Here is a 15,311-nt window from a genome sequence, read left to right on the forward strand (position 1 = left end):
GGCCTTTTTGCTCAAACTCTTTATTAAAAAATCATCACTGCATCGAGTTGTATCTACGAAAAGCGTTATAGAATCGGAAGAAATAAGTTACATATCATTAGAGTCTTCAAAGAGCTCGTTTCGCAAATTACAGATTTACATATCTGTAATTTGCGAAACGGCGCACTTCTGGCCTTTTTGCTCAAACTCTTTATTAAAAAATCATCACTGCATCGAGTTGTATCTACGAAAAGTGTTATAGAATCGGAAGAAATAAGTTACATATCATTAGAGTCTTCAAAGAGCTCGTTTCGCAAATTACAGATTTACATATCTGTAATTTGCGAAACGGCGCACTTCTGACCTTTTGGCTCAAAGTCTTTATTTATAAATCATCACTGCATCGAGTTGTATCTACGAATTGTGTTTACGAATCGGAAGAAATAAGTTATATATCGCTAGAGTCTTCGAAGAGCTGGTTTCGCAAAATACAGTACGGGTTTACTCGTTTCGTTTCGTTTCGTTTCGTTTCGTTTCGCAAAATACAGTAAGCCCTACAAAAGTTAAAAAGAGAGCGTTTTTCTCTGCCTATTATTGTAGTGACCTGTTGTAGTCACACTCAGGCAACGTTTATAAATAGAGGGAGGCGGCAAGCGAGCAGACTAATTAAAGCTATTCTTCTAAAGTTCAACAATAGCATAATAAGGCTCGCAAACCCTATCCGGAGTCAGAAATCGCTTTCTACAGTTTGCGAATGAGCGTAACGCTAACACTGTTGTGTCTTACTGCAGAAAAGTGACGCCAATCCCTGGTTAAAACGGCCGACCGAACTTTAATAATCACTACCTAAAACTAGAGTTACACAATATATCACAACCTCAATATGCATGCAACTTAGCTATATATGTTTACTCTCTGGGACCTCTCATGTCATGTATCTTACACCTAGTGATGGTTCCTATTATTTAAATCCTAATTCATTAACACTATAACATTAATTAAACCCTAGTTCATTAACACTATAACATTAATTAAACCCTAGTTCATTAACACTATAACAAACACTATGAGTAAGTTTTACGAAGTCTCCAAAGTACTTGACAAGCGCGCAGATGCCGATAATCGTGTTCAGTTTCTTGTTCGCTGGCGCGGTTATGGGAGAAAGTACGACTCTTGGGTGGACGCCGAGGACACGAACGAGTACCTGAAGCAAGTGTTTCGCACTCGAAACCAAAGTAACCCTGGCTTGCTTCAGACCTTGAGCGTTCTTATCGCCGAAAAGTTGAAGATGAAGAAACCACCGTCAACAAGCATCGTGAGACGTGTCTCCGCAACTATGCCGATGGATCCCGAGACTTTCAGAGAGTTGTTCAGTGGGCTGCCTTCAGCACCAAATCTTTTGCGAGCGACTAAATTTTCAGTGCCTGTTCACGAGCTTGACACGATAATGCCTGCTGGATGGTCATTAAATACTTTCAAAACTTCAACTACTTGTCGGTTGCAGCCCGGTAAGCCTGTTGAGTTAGCTCTATTAGAACGAAGGAAAGTATTTTATGATCATTCCCATGAGGGGACGCAAATCGTCTGCACTGCAAGTATCCCGGAAAGTCCCATACATTTTCTTAGACTAAAAGTCTAAGAAAATGTATGGGGCTTTTTGAGCGCTCCAGGTAGCTTTCCTGTAAGGCGTCATAATCTTGTTGCTGCTGACATCGATGTGACAGATAATTACTTTTACAGTGTTTTCTTTGCCGGCTTATATTGTCATCAAGTTTCAATAAGACGGCTCTCATTTTTCACCACAACAATAAAGTTTTTGTAAATTACGAGATCGGATGCACGTACTGTTTCAACTAATTCGCTCTTCTTCCTTGGGAATACATTAATAAAATGTCGGCGGACCTTGAGGCCTCCACTAAGCTGGAAATACCAAATAAACAGGAGGTAAAATCGCGAAAAAATACTCCCAAGGAGAAACGTAAACAAAGTAGAGAATGGAGAAAGCGAAAGCGACAGCAGAAGAAAGCGGGTAATCTGGCTTAAGTTCTGCCTGGCATCAATGGTGGACCAAATGTGACTGGGACAAACTTGATAGATAAAAATCATTTTCTCCAAATCTGGATACAAAACAGGTAGGCAACGAAAGCGGACTTATCATGCTTAAGGCTAATTCTAAAGAAGAAATGGAAAGTAATGTGAAGCGACCACGATTAACAACCGTGTTAGATGTAAATTATTCAAGATCAGCAACAATGCTTCGGAGGGCGCTTGGAGACGATGCAAGACGTAGGCGGGCTCAATATTCAAGGCCGTTTTTGGCACAGACAACTTTTAAACGTATAGGTAGTCAGAAAAATATCCATTTGAAGAGTCATCACGAGATTCAGGTAAACAGAAGTTCAAATATTCAAAAAGGCTGGTTGCTATGGAGTGACGTCATAAACCGGCTAAGTGTATTTGCGGCCTTATGTTTTGTTGTGAATGTTGGTTTTGTGGTGTATCAGAACTCAATACCATTAAATTTCATTAAAGATCCAGCAAAGTGCCTGAGTTTGATTTTGCAGCTTATAGTGGTTGATGGAAGATGCATTTAAAGTTAAATTTCCCATAGGTACTTTAAGTTGGAATCACCTGAAACCATCTGAAACCACCGATGAAACCACGTGAAACCCCCAAGGAAACCATCTGAAATTAGCTGAAAATATCTCGAAACAATTTAAAACAACATGAAACCACCTAAAAAATTACGGGTGACATCAGAAAATAAGTGTTAACAATCGAGTTTATCCACAGGGAGCCCGGCTTACGGATATCGTATATAATGCCCTACAGTACAGAATAGGCACCAGAAACAGGTCTTCAAGGAAACATTCTATTGTTCTTGTTGAAAACACACTCAATTAGCTCTACGAATGGCTGGGAGTGCACGGGAGTATGCGAATTCATTTCTTGACAAAGCACTTGCGTGACAATAACAACATGCGATCGCGAATGCAAAGAAGAAACTGTTTTAAATCGAAAGAAATACGTGAAGTTTTTTCAACGGGATTATGCAAATTATATATGAAAAAGCCCAGGAAGGCCTAAAGATTTTCAAACTTCCTAAGGAAATTTTGAACATTGTTTCTTTTTAATCAGAGACGAATTTATAGCGTGACCTAGAATTTCACTGACTTTGTTATTGCAAGTGTGAAATATATGTGGATTTTTTGCAAGGTATTTTACTGCAAATGACAGAATATAGCTGATGAATGGTGGCTTTAACTTCCACTGCCTAAGTAAATTTCAGGTGGTTTCGTTTGTTTCAGGTGATTCCAACTTTTAGTACCTACGTTAAATTTCCAGGTTATTTGTCTGCCAATCTTGACTCTTCATATTTTTTTAGTTTTGCAATGTTTTTATGTTACATGTCTAGCCATGTTATGCTATTCAAGCAAAAAGGTGGTGACGCTAACAAATATATCAATGGACTTTGCCAGCGAGGCCGGATTGGACACAGTGCTGTTTATTCTGCGAAGTTATTAAGGTAGGTCATACCTGCAATTGCTAAATGACATGCATCATAGCAGAATTCTACAGTAACACAAAACATTTTCAGGTTACCGGTATTTGTGATGCAATTTATTTGTAATCAATTCAAGACAGCTTTCTTGGCTTTCTTGACTTTATGGAAAGGCAGAAATCTGTCCACAAACATGAACATATTTTATCTGTGGTGAACAGTGATTATATATCTACAAATAATAGTGAATATTATATGACTTTAGCCAAGTTCATTCATTATTAAGTCGTAGGTGCACTTTATTGATAGGAATGTGCCTGTCCTGATGTTCCTCGAGGGAAAGCCTGGGCTGAGTGTTTCCCAAAGAGCAAAGCAAATATTGGGGGGTAGGTACAACTCTGCATTTCCGTATTGACCAGCATAAAAACGTCCAGCTTGCAGTATGGTACTTCACTTTCTATTTGGAACCCATGTCTTTAAATCTCACTTGGGATACTCAGTTTGACAGACAGTTACCAGCAGAAATATGGTAGGTTTGGATTACAAAGGTGGAAACTAAATTCACTGATTTTTTTTCTCTCTGTTTCAGATGGACAGGGTTAAGAGACGACTTGCTCTTTCCCTTTGAAGAGGAATCATGTGATGTCAATTTATGTGCTCTGCATGCAATGTATAACATTTAAATTTTTAAATTGTGTGCACCCATTGTAGTATGGCACAGTCAACATTGTTTTCTTTTAAAGAAATCTATTTTCTTGAAGTTTAATCCTGTAATAATAATATTTTGTTTAGTGTTGCCTGATCACTTCTGAGATATATATTTATTTGTCATATTTCTTTGATTAATATAGCATTCAGCGTAATGCCAGAGGGCTTCTGGGATATATAGCAAACTTAGTTTTCCATTCACGGTTAATAGAGGGAAATGTTGTCTTTCCTTTCTGGTTCACCCAGGTTGAATTCCTGGCATTCAATGTAATGCCTGAGCGCCTCAGGGATATATAACATACTTAGCTTTTCATTCATGGTTAATATAGCGAAGTGTTGTCTATCCTTTCTGGTTCACACAGGCTGAAGTCCTGGTATTTAGTGTAATTAATGCCTGAGTGCTTCAGGGATATATAACATACTTAGCTTTTCAGTCATGGTTAATATAGGGAAGTGTTGTCTATCTTTTCTGGTTCACCCAGGCTGAAGTCCTGATATTAAGAGTAATGCCTTAGTGCTTCTGGAATACATAACATACTTAGTTTCTTTGACAATCACGGGGAATTGTTGCCTATCCTTATTGGTTCACCCAGGCAGAAGTCCTGGCATTCATTGTAATGCCTTAATGCTACTGGGATATATAACATACTTAGGTTTTCATTCATGGTTAAAATAGGGAAGTGTTTTCTATCCTTTCTGGTTCACCCAGGCTGAAGTCCTGGCATTCAGAGTAATACCTAAGTGCTTCTGGGATATATAACGTGAAGAAATTCTTGTGACTCAAACTGTTCTGCTCTTTGAGCTCTTCACCTATCTACAGCAGAGCGACAATAATAAATGGTCATTTCAGACGCAAATTTGAAAAACAGTTTCATTTACTGCTAGAAGGTGCCCTGCAAACTGCGACGGGAAGAGAACTTCAAAACACAAAATGCTGTGAAAAAAAAAATCAATGAATAAATCAAGGCAAAACAAAAGCTGGTACATTTCTTTGCGAAGCTGGATCATGAAATTTCCGATGCAACGTTTTTGTAGGACGTAAACACACGACAACGACTGATTTCCTGACAAACTGGGCAATACGAGATAACATGAATTATGCAACAACACAAAATAACACGCACAGCCTCAAGTAATCTATATACCGTATTTCCTTGAATAGGCGCCAACCCTTCGGCCATCCAAACTTCAAATGCACTGGAATTTTTCTTGTTGACGAACGGGCATCTCTGGGTGTGCCACTTAACATACAGCCTAATGACTATGATCATATACAGAGTTTAAAAATACAGAATTGCTGGGTTATACTGCACTTTTGGGTGTGCCACCTTAAAGTGCAGACTACTGACTACGATCATATAAAGAATTTAAAAATACAGAAATGCTGGGTTATACTGCACTTTTGGGTGTGCCACCTTAAAGTACAGACTACTGACTACGATCATAAAACGAATTTAAAAATACAGAAATGCTGGGTTATACTGCACTTTTGGGTGTGCCACCTTAAAGTACAGACTACTGACTACGATCATATAAAGAATTTAAAAATACAGAAATGCTGGGTTATACTGCACTTTTGGGTGTGCCACCTTAAAGTACAGACTACTGACTACGATCATATAAAGAATTTAAAAATACTGAAATGCTGGGTTATACTGCACTTTTGGGTGTGCCACCTTAAAGTACAGACTACGATCATATAAAGAATTTAAAAATACAGAAATGCTGGGTTATACTGCACTTTTGGGTGTGTCACCTTAGAGTGCAGACTACTGACTACGATCATAAAAAGAATTTAAAAATACAGAAATGTTGGGTTATACTGCACTTCTGGGTGTGCCACCTTAAAGTACAGACTACTGACTACGATCATATAAAGAATTTAAAAATACAGAAATGCTGGGTTATACTGCACTTTTGGGTGTGCAACCTTAAAGTACAGACTAGACTACGATCATATAAAGAATTTAAAAATACAAAAATGCTGGGTTATACTGCACTTTTGGGTGTGCCACCTTAAAGTACAGCCTATTGACTACAATCATAGAAAGAGTGTAAAAGTACAAAAGTGCTGGGTTACACTGCACTTTTGGGTGTGCCACCTTAATGTACAGACTACTGACTACAATCATATAAAGAGTTTAAAAATAGAGAAATGCTGGGTTATACAGCACTTTTGGGTGTGCCACCTTAAAGTAGAGCCTTTTGACTATGATCCTGGAAAGAGTGTAAAAATACAAAAATGCTGGGTTATACTGCACTTTTGGGTGTGCCACCTTAAAGTACAGCCTGTTGAATATGATCATAGAAAGAGCGTAAAAATACAATAATGCTGGGTTACACTGCACTTTTGGGTGTGCCACCTTAAAGTACAGACTACTGACTACGATCATGTAAAGAGTTTAAAAATACAAAAATGCTGGGTTATACTGCACTTTTGGGTGTGCCACCTTAAAGTACAGCCTGTTGAATATGATCATAGAAAGAGCGTAAAAATACAATAATGCTGGGTTACACTGCACTTTTGGGTGTGCCACCTTAAAGTACAGACTACTGACTACGATCATATAAAGAGTTTAAAAATACAAAAATGCTGGGTTATACTGCACTCTTGGGTGTGGCACCTTAAAGTACAGCCTATTGACTACAACCATAGAAAGAGTGTAAAAATACAAAAATGCTGGGTTATACTGCACTTTTGGGTGTGCCACCTTAAAGTACAGTCTATTGACTACAATCATGAAAAGAGTGTAAAAATACAAAAATACTGGGTTATACTGTACTTTTGGGTGTGCCACCTTAAATTACAGTCTACTTAATAAGATGATAGAAAGAGTGTAAAAATACAAAAATTCTGGGTTATACTGCACTTTAGGGTGTGCCACCCAAAAGTACAGACTTCTACATACGATTAATAGGAAAGGTAATAAATACTAAATAAGAAAGGTAATTAGCGCATACTGTGAAATTGAAAAGGAAGCAAGTACTTACAAATGGTGCCCATTTCAAAAGCGCTCTCCGACGAAACATCTGGGCGCTGCACAATATAAACCACACCTCATAATTTAAAGAAAAATAAACAAGAACTGTTTAACCACAAGTGAAGGTACTTGCCAATGCCACCTCTGGTATCAAAGACTTACATCAACACGGGACTGACAAAATGTAACACAAGTAAGAATAAAATTTTTAGCTGTATTTACAGCTGTGTAGGAGAGCTTCAACTTGTCCAGCGGAAGGGAGAATCCCACAATCTCTTCAAGGTTTTGAAGAATTTCAAATTCTGTTGGACCTGAAATGTGTTTTATCACAATGGGAAAAATAATAGATATACCCACAAAGTGAATCAATTGTAAAATACACACAAAGCCAATAATTTGACCACTCATGTACCTGACATAGAGCTGACATGAATATTCTGCTTTGAAATAGCAGACTCCTGACCACTCTTCTTCTTAACAGAAATTCTATCACCATGAAAAGACTCTGGGCCAAAGCACTTCAGGGCTTGATTGGTTTCTGGAAGTGAACCAATCTTGTAGGCAATCAGACCAATGGATGCAAGCAACTGCTCTGTATTGCGCATCTCCATATGTAGTGCACACAACTGAATGCTAGTAAGCTCTTCATCAAGGAGAAAAAGGAGATCATCCCGGATTCCAGTTGATCTGCAAATTATGGACAACAATGGTGCATTTACAATAATTTTATTGTAAATGGGTACCCCAAGAGGAGCAGGGATGGCGTAGTGGTGAGAGCAATCGCCTCCCACCACTGTGGCCTGGGTTCAATTCCTGAACCTGGTGTCACATGTGGGTTGAGTTTGTTGGTTCTCATCCTTGCTCTGCGGGTTTTTCTCTGGGTCCTCCGGTTTTCCTCCCTCCGCAAAAACCAACGTTCCAAGTTGTGTCCCCAAATAGCTTCAAGCTAAATACCCCTGACACATTATTAAAGTTTATTATTATTATTATTTATAAATAAAAAATAAATAGTCTTATGAATATCATGGCAATAAATAAATGGTGGAAGGTAGCTGCTCTTACCAATGCATCAACTTTGGTACCCAAAAGGCCTCAAGGACTTCCTACATAAACCTGTGCATTATATAATGATCATGAAAGGCTAAACTTAAAGTATACCTGCCTATGTTACACTTGCTTCATAGGCATTCTAGGCAGGTTTCATCTGGGGCCACTTCATGACATTTGCAACCCTAATGGGAAATGAAATTACCTCAAAATAAATTAACATTATCTTACTAACTTTTTTGGTTGCATTATTAGAGAAGACTGTAGCTTGTGTATTGTAACTGATGAACTACAACTAAAAAATGCTCATTGATTCACATGTACACCAACACAAATACTAACCCTGATTGCATTGCATATAAAGCAGAATTCTACATCTACCCCTCGACCACCAAGTTGAAAATCAAGATCCCCTTTCTTTACCAAAAGAAGGATCAGTGTTTTGTAGTCCAATGAAACTAAGATATGACAAAAAAACAACAGCAATAAAGAATTATGATATGACATACCCCCGGTACATGTAAAAAATTAACTTACTGTTTAAAATAATGTTCACTGATAATGAAAAAAAAAAAACCCTCAATTAAGTTTCTAAAAAGAAAGTCAGCATCCTGCCTTTTAAAAAGATTAAGGTTAATGTTCTTGCAAATAACCATTATGTAACAAAATGATAGAAACATCTTACCATCAAATTCTACATTGAACTTCATGCCATCAACAAAAATTCCTTGGTTCTTGATGATTCTCTTTTGTTCATTTAGATCCTTTAAAAGTACCTTCAGGCTTTCCCTATCAAAATAACATTAGGCATGAAGACAACCGATGAAACTTGTGGTTTATTCAGAGCTTATGTCGGGGTAATGTTCTTATAATGCAAAAGGATTTGCAGTTTTTTTCCTCTTTCTGTTTAATTCATAATGTGTGGGTATTTTGTGTGTGTGTGTGTGTGTGTGTGTGTGTGTGTGTGTATTTGTGCATATTACATTTGTCAGATCTTAGAGCCAGTACTGGAAATTGAGTCAACAATACAACTATAAAACTATAAGCTTTCAGTAAGGAAAGCTTTATAAGAAAGTGTCTCTACTGTGCAAATTAAAAACTTTGTAACCACGTCAAGCAAAGGAGAAAAAGTATTTTAGTAACATAAAATAATAGAAGTTAATGATGAACCTGTTTTCTTTACGATTCGCAATGGCCAGTGGGTAAACAGACTTTGCACTCTGTATGTCGTAAACAGGGTTAAGACGGGGAACCAGACCTACCAATACCTGTTTTCTACCTGATCATAAAAAAATGATAATAGAAATGGTTATTATTTCATTCTCATTCATGGGAACAAAAATTATGCACAACCACACACTTAATCCGAGATAAGGTATTTTTTTATAATTTATGGCAGCAGACTTAAACCTGACAGTCAGTATTTACCACAAAAGGGTCTTCCATCTATCTTCATCAGAAGTTTGAGAGTTGGTGAGCACACATTATGCAGCCTTTGCTTGCAGACAATCAACTCCAAAACAGGAAACAAATCCACCTGATAACCTTGTAAAGGAGAAGGCACCTTTTTCACATCCATGTATTCTTTACAAACTCCAAAGATCACTTTTTTGGCCGCCTTCATTTGGTTAAGGTTCAACAATATTGGTGTGTCAAAGGATTTCTAAAACAGAAGCCAAAGAAAGAAAGCAAAAGGAAAATTAAACAACAAAATTAACATGAAAAATACATCTGATAGAACTGAGGTTTAAAAAAATTAGCTATTATCATAGTAATAGTAAATAATAATGAGACTTGCACTTCTTCTACCACTTTCAAGCATTACTTCAAGCATTGTTACTGTGGAACTGCTTCCAAGTTGGGATAAATTAGATCTGAGTGCAGACATATCCTTTCCAAAAGAAGCCTCTTAAGATTGATAACTAATAACAGACCTTACTTACCCCTGTCCTTCCAAGTTTGGTGATATTGATTACAGCTCGCCAAGTATTACCAGATACCCTTGCCTTGGTCTTGAAATATAATAGCACCCAATCTGGAACTCGGAGGCTTTCCACGTATAAGGAAAATGTTTCATCACCAACAAGCTCTTCCACCGTCCGTTTAACTCCTTTCTTTAGGGCCACATCTTCCACAACCTCATTTACAATAGCCTTGGCCTCAGGATCGCCAAAAGCACACATGCTGGAAAGCACCGTTGATAGATTTTCTCGGCTCCTTTCAAAGATACCTTGTGCATCTTGGAGAACGCGGCTACCACTTTTCTTAATAAGGAAAGTCTTTTCTGGGGTCTCCAAATCATTCCTTTCATAAATCTCCTTTAGATTAGGAGAACTAAGACTGCCACTGTTTGGAGGAGTCAAATGAACCGAGACAGGCATTTCTTTCGTACCAGCTAGGCGGAGTGTTGAATTGAGGGGTCATTGTAAGGCGCCGAGCTGCACGTGGTCGCTCGCAATTCAAGTCGTTGCCGTCTCCCTTGAGGGAGCTCAAATCCAAGCCATTCAAAAATTCTTTAACTTTATAAATCGCGGCGGATCCTCCTTCTTCAGAAACTCTTTTTTCCCTCAGAATAACCGATACAAGCCCAAAAGACGAGCAAACAACTTCAAATGCGCTGGAACTTTTCTTGTTGACGAAGGGGCGCCCATCGAGAAGCCGAAGTTTGTCGCTTTCAATTCGGCAGAAATCTTCCAGAAAAGTTGTCAGGATCGGCGATCGCTTAAAATATTGCAGAGGAGTAATTCCACAAAATTCTGTTGTGAGCACATACCAGTAATTATGCTCGCTTAATGCATCACTGACGACGCGAGAGAAGGTCGAAAAACCTTTCCTCGGCACCATTTTTGGGGAAAATAACTAAGAAAACTACATGCACTACAAAGCAATCTGGGAAAAAAAAAAGAACATTGTCCAGATCCAAATACAGACACTGTCCAGATCCAACCGAAAGGGGCGCTAACGATATTAACCACGCAAACGCTGACATAAAAACCACATATTTAATTGGATTAGAACCCCTGGGGAGTTTGATGTGTACTTCCAGTGCAGACGATTTGCGTCCCCTCATGGGTGTTTGCATTGTCAGGGCGGAAATGGTGCACCCGTCGCCTGTAAAGATGTGGTGCAGAGGATTGTTTACGGGTCAACTCTACTGAAGGTCTCATTCTACCGAGAGCGGAATAAAGAAGCCCAGAAGAAGCCCAAGGAGCGTACAAGGCTAACTTGGGCAAAACTCAGAGTCGTCAATAAGTAGAGTACAGTTCGGTGACTTACCGTTGGGTAGGTCCCGTAAAAAAAACGGCTCCTTTAGGAGCCACCACAATACAGGAAAGAAATGACCAACTTGCAATAGATCGTGTTACTCTGTTCTTCCACCTTACTCTTTTGCAGACACTTAGTAAAGAATTATTTCCCGCCTTGAATGTGGAAGCCGCGGGTTTGATTTCACCCATAACGAGTTTCGCCCATAAAGCGTTTCGCCCAGACGTGTAGTGTGTATATGAAATAACATTTTCCTTACCAACAGAGAGAAATTCAATAACTTTTCATTTAACTTGGATGAATTGCCACATAAAAAGCAAATATTTCTACCATTTTAAATTCCTTTCAAATTTTTGTCTTGATTTGCTCACAATACATGTGTAAGATATAACATTTTACATACTAGCACAGAAAAAGTCAATAACTTTTCATTTGGCCAGTTAACTGATAAAAGGCTAACAACATCTTATCAAAGTTGTCACCAACTTGTAATTAGGACCGCGCGTCTATTCGTAAACAACACAGTGTAATTACACATTGGTGCTTTTCGTATTTAAATTACATGACTTCACTTTGGAAACAATGGAACAATAAATTGTGCCAACTTCGCACCTTTCCGAGTAAACCTCAGTTTTCTTTTCAAGTTAAAGGTGGAGATTTTTGTAAGACAGAAAGTTTCTTTTGGTTAGAACTTTCATACCGCACGCTTTGCGGGAGTCAGAAAAATTAACGCTTTCAACAGCTGGACTCTGGGTCAGATGGCCCGGGTTCAATTCCTGGCTGGGGCTTGATGTTGTGTCCTTAAGCAAGACGCTTCACTCACATTGCTTTGTCTTCTCGGATAGGACGTATAGCCGGAGGTCTCGTCTCCTGCACCTATCAATTAGTTAATTTCGGCAGGGGACGTTAAAGAACCCACACCACGAGATTACTGTGATGTAGTTTGGCCTGGTTAGTGGGAATGGGGGGAGGGGGCATCTGTAAAATTTCTTTTAATTGTAAACTGCCGCCGGCAGTCCGGAAAAGTCCCCCGCACAGTGTTGTAAGGCGCATTAGAGCATTTACATGGCTCCTTTAGGAGCCACCAAATAAAATAAAAGTCACTGACCAACTATAATAAACACAGCTTCAACTTATACGCTTTTAATCTCCAAATTTCAATTTACACTCGCCCAATGCAAATTAAATTAGTTTGTTGTGGGCTTGTTTCTCTTTTCAATCTCCCCGTCTCTTCTTTCACTAGGAGTGGCGCTCTTTGTCTGCGAACCTACGGAAGTGAAGACCAGTAAATTCGTGATTTTATAATTAGACAAGTATGTCTTTTATTTAAAAAAATGCAGCATGTCGATGTAAAACATTGTTGCCACAAAATTACGAGATATTTTGTGTTTTAAAGACTTATTTTCGCCGAGCTTAAAAAGAAAATAATTTTACCATTTTCCAGCAAATCCCGTATTGTGGGCTGATCATTTACGAATCTGGCTGCGAGCAGCACCATCCGATCCCTGTAAAATCAACATTGAACTTAAAAGAAGCACCAAGCTTTGCAAACTTCAGCTTTAAAAACATCAGAAAACACAACTTACCAACGAACAAGGTAATCTACCGGCGGCCTCTCCTGAAAATGAGTACAAATAATTGAATGCTTTTTTTTTTTTAATATCTATATATATATATATCGATTTTACTAAGTCTTGTATGTCTATTAGGCAGCTGTGCATACGTCGACCGCAACATTGGTATTTTGATTGACAAGTTTTTCGAGTAAGTTGCAAAATGCTCCATGGGTGGCCGGTGATTTTATATTTTATTTGCGTGACGCGAAAACTGAGAATATTTCGCGCCTATTCTTGGCGAAGTTATTCATTTTTCCTGAACAAACATCGCGATATAATACGTATATATATCACCTATTATATGACTATCTTTAAATCCATAGCCCCTACTATATAAATTACTTATACTTACTACATCTAATTGGGCGGGATGACCTTCTAGGTACGACCCTAGCTCCTCGAGAAAGTCAGCGACCGGGGCATCATTGAATGTCAGCTAAAATTTGAAAGATTGGCAAGCGTTAAAAATAATTCGATCCGAGTTATTACAACAAAAATACGGCGCAACTGAACTATTTAAAGTCATCCCTCTTACCGTTCGAATTGGTTCCTGCCCAGGTGCTGACATTTCTTTCTACTTTGGTCTGTGAATCCTTCAGTACACACGAATGAATTATCACTGACTTCTCGTGAACGACTATACTTTTTGGTAAGCGGTAATTCAACATTTAGTCTGCGTACGCTTTCAAGAATATGGCGGTTCGCGGATGACAAGGTCGTATTGTTCTAGTAATGAAACGGAGATAAAATCCGTCCGGTGCTCCCGTTCATAAGGCTTGGAACCCCGTCTGTATGGAACATTAGCGGGTTTTTGCAGTTTGAACTTTGAGAACATCTCTGCACTGAACGATCGAAGGTTGTGATTTTCAGGTCGCGTGGATACACGTCGCTTACCCGAATTGAAATGATTGCATATATTTGTAAGTCGACTATTTATAAGACAAAACCCAATGGACAATAAGTTAGTGACATGCGGCTTAAAACGCTTTAAGCATGCAATTCGTTAAAGAGTAAGCGGCACACGCGTTTAATTTTGAAATTCTCGTCAGTGATCATAAATTGATGGTTGATAATCCATAAAACAAAATTGCGTGGACTGTTCTACCCTCTGTTTATTTTATGTTGGTTGACGGTTAATGAGACAAAGCCTAAGGGGCAATAGTTAATTACACTCTCATTTTAAAGACGAAATATCTGGGCCCTGTCACTCAAACGTAAGGTGTGAAATCACACTTTCTTTCTTCCTGAGGCTTGACAACAACAGCGTTAACGTTGTTTCTTTTTCAATCCTTGCGTCAGTGGTTGAAAAAAGACACGTACGCAGTTTTCTTTCCTTTCTTTTCATGTAGAGGAAATTTCCAGGATCAGTTTTTTTTGCCTGCCCTCTTTCAAAGCCTAAGATGCAGTAGTTAATAACCCTCTCATTTTAAAAACGCCCTTTAGCATTGCAAAGTGTAAGGCTAAAAGCTAGTTCTTTTTTTTTAGTGGTTTTCCTAATTTGTAGGTAGAAGTATTTTTTTGAACTTGATGAGCACATTGTTTTTTCACGTTGTTGTCTGTCCCTTTGTGCGCGTTTCTTTTACGTTCCTTGCGTCACTGGTTGAAAAAAGATCGCACGCAGTTTTCTTTCCTTATATATATTTCTCGTTTCGTCTTTTGACAGTGCCTTTCTGATTCCTTTTACCTTATTAGATAGCTCTTAAAAAAAAAATCAAAGCTTGCTAAATTTTTTCAAAACATTCCCGTTAGAAGTAAGAAGTTCTTGAAATTACGACTGTTTCCATCATGAGATTTACTGATCAAATTTGCCAGTCAAAACTTAAATGAAATGTCAAAAATAAAATGTCAATCTTGTTCAGTTGGTCACGACTTTACTGTGTTTGGTGGCTCCTAAAAGAGCCGTTGTTTGATTGGTTGCTCATAGTGCAGTTACAGAAGTGTCGATTTCACTTTCTCCTCCAATTCATCAAGTCCTCTCAGCATGTTCTCGACACTTTCAACCACAGAACGATAATTCTCCATTACAGAAGACAAATCTTGTTGTTCTGGTAAACATGCAACTGTCTCTTGCAATTTGATTTTCTTTGCTTTTAGTTCCTCCAATAAATCGAGGCGTTCATCGCAGATGTAATCTAGGATTTCACGCTTTCGATCCATGCTAGCAGGAATTCTTGAAATGAAGGTTTTTTTCGCGCGCGCTCTTAAATAACCGCT

General features: G+C 38.4%; 1 long non-coding RNA gene and 1 pseudogene across 6 annotated transcripts; one reads left to right on the forward strand and one right to left on the reverse strand.

Moving 5' to 3' along the window:
* Positions 1-1,075: 1,075 nt before the first annotated feature.
* Positions 1,076-4,758, forward strand: LOC148728200 (uncharacterized). 5 transcript variants are annotated; one of them, XR_015988473.1, is made up of 3 exons: positions 1,076-3,505; positions 3,791-3,867; positions 4,071-4,758. It is a non-coding gene; the product is annotated as an uncharacterized LOC148728200 (long non-coding RNA). The 5 variants fall into 5 exon arrangements; XR_015988474.1 differs by having other exon boundaries at positions 1,076-3,287; positions 3,395-3,505; positions 3,791-4,758; XR_015988472.1 differs by having other exon boundaries at positions 1,076-2,911; positions 3,395-3,505; positions 3,791-4,758.
* On the reverse strand, positions 3,579-11,259 carry LOC148728201 (uncharacterized; annotated as a pseudogene). The gene is made up of 9 exons (XR_015988470.1): positions 10,161-11,259; positions 9,646-9,880; positions 9,388-9,496; positions 8,903-9,006; positions 8,560-8,675; positions 8,329-8,402; positions 7,583-7,857; positions 7,181-7,246; positions 3,579-5,123 (listed from the first exon to the last, which is right to left on the reverse strand). The product of XR_015988470.1 is annotated as an uncharacterized LOC148728201 (transcript).
* Positions 11,260-15,311: the final 4,052 nt, after the last annotated feature.

This window comes from Stylophora pistillata, chromosome 6 (assembly GCF_964205215.1).
Source record: "Stylophora pistillata chromosome 6, jaStyPist1.2, whole genome shotgun sequence".
NCBI classification, from domain to species: Eukaryota; Metazoa; Cnidaria; class Anthozoa; order Scleractinia; family Pocilloporidae; genus Stylophora; species Stylophora pistillata.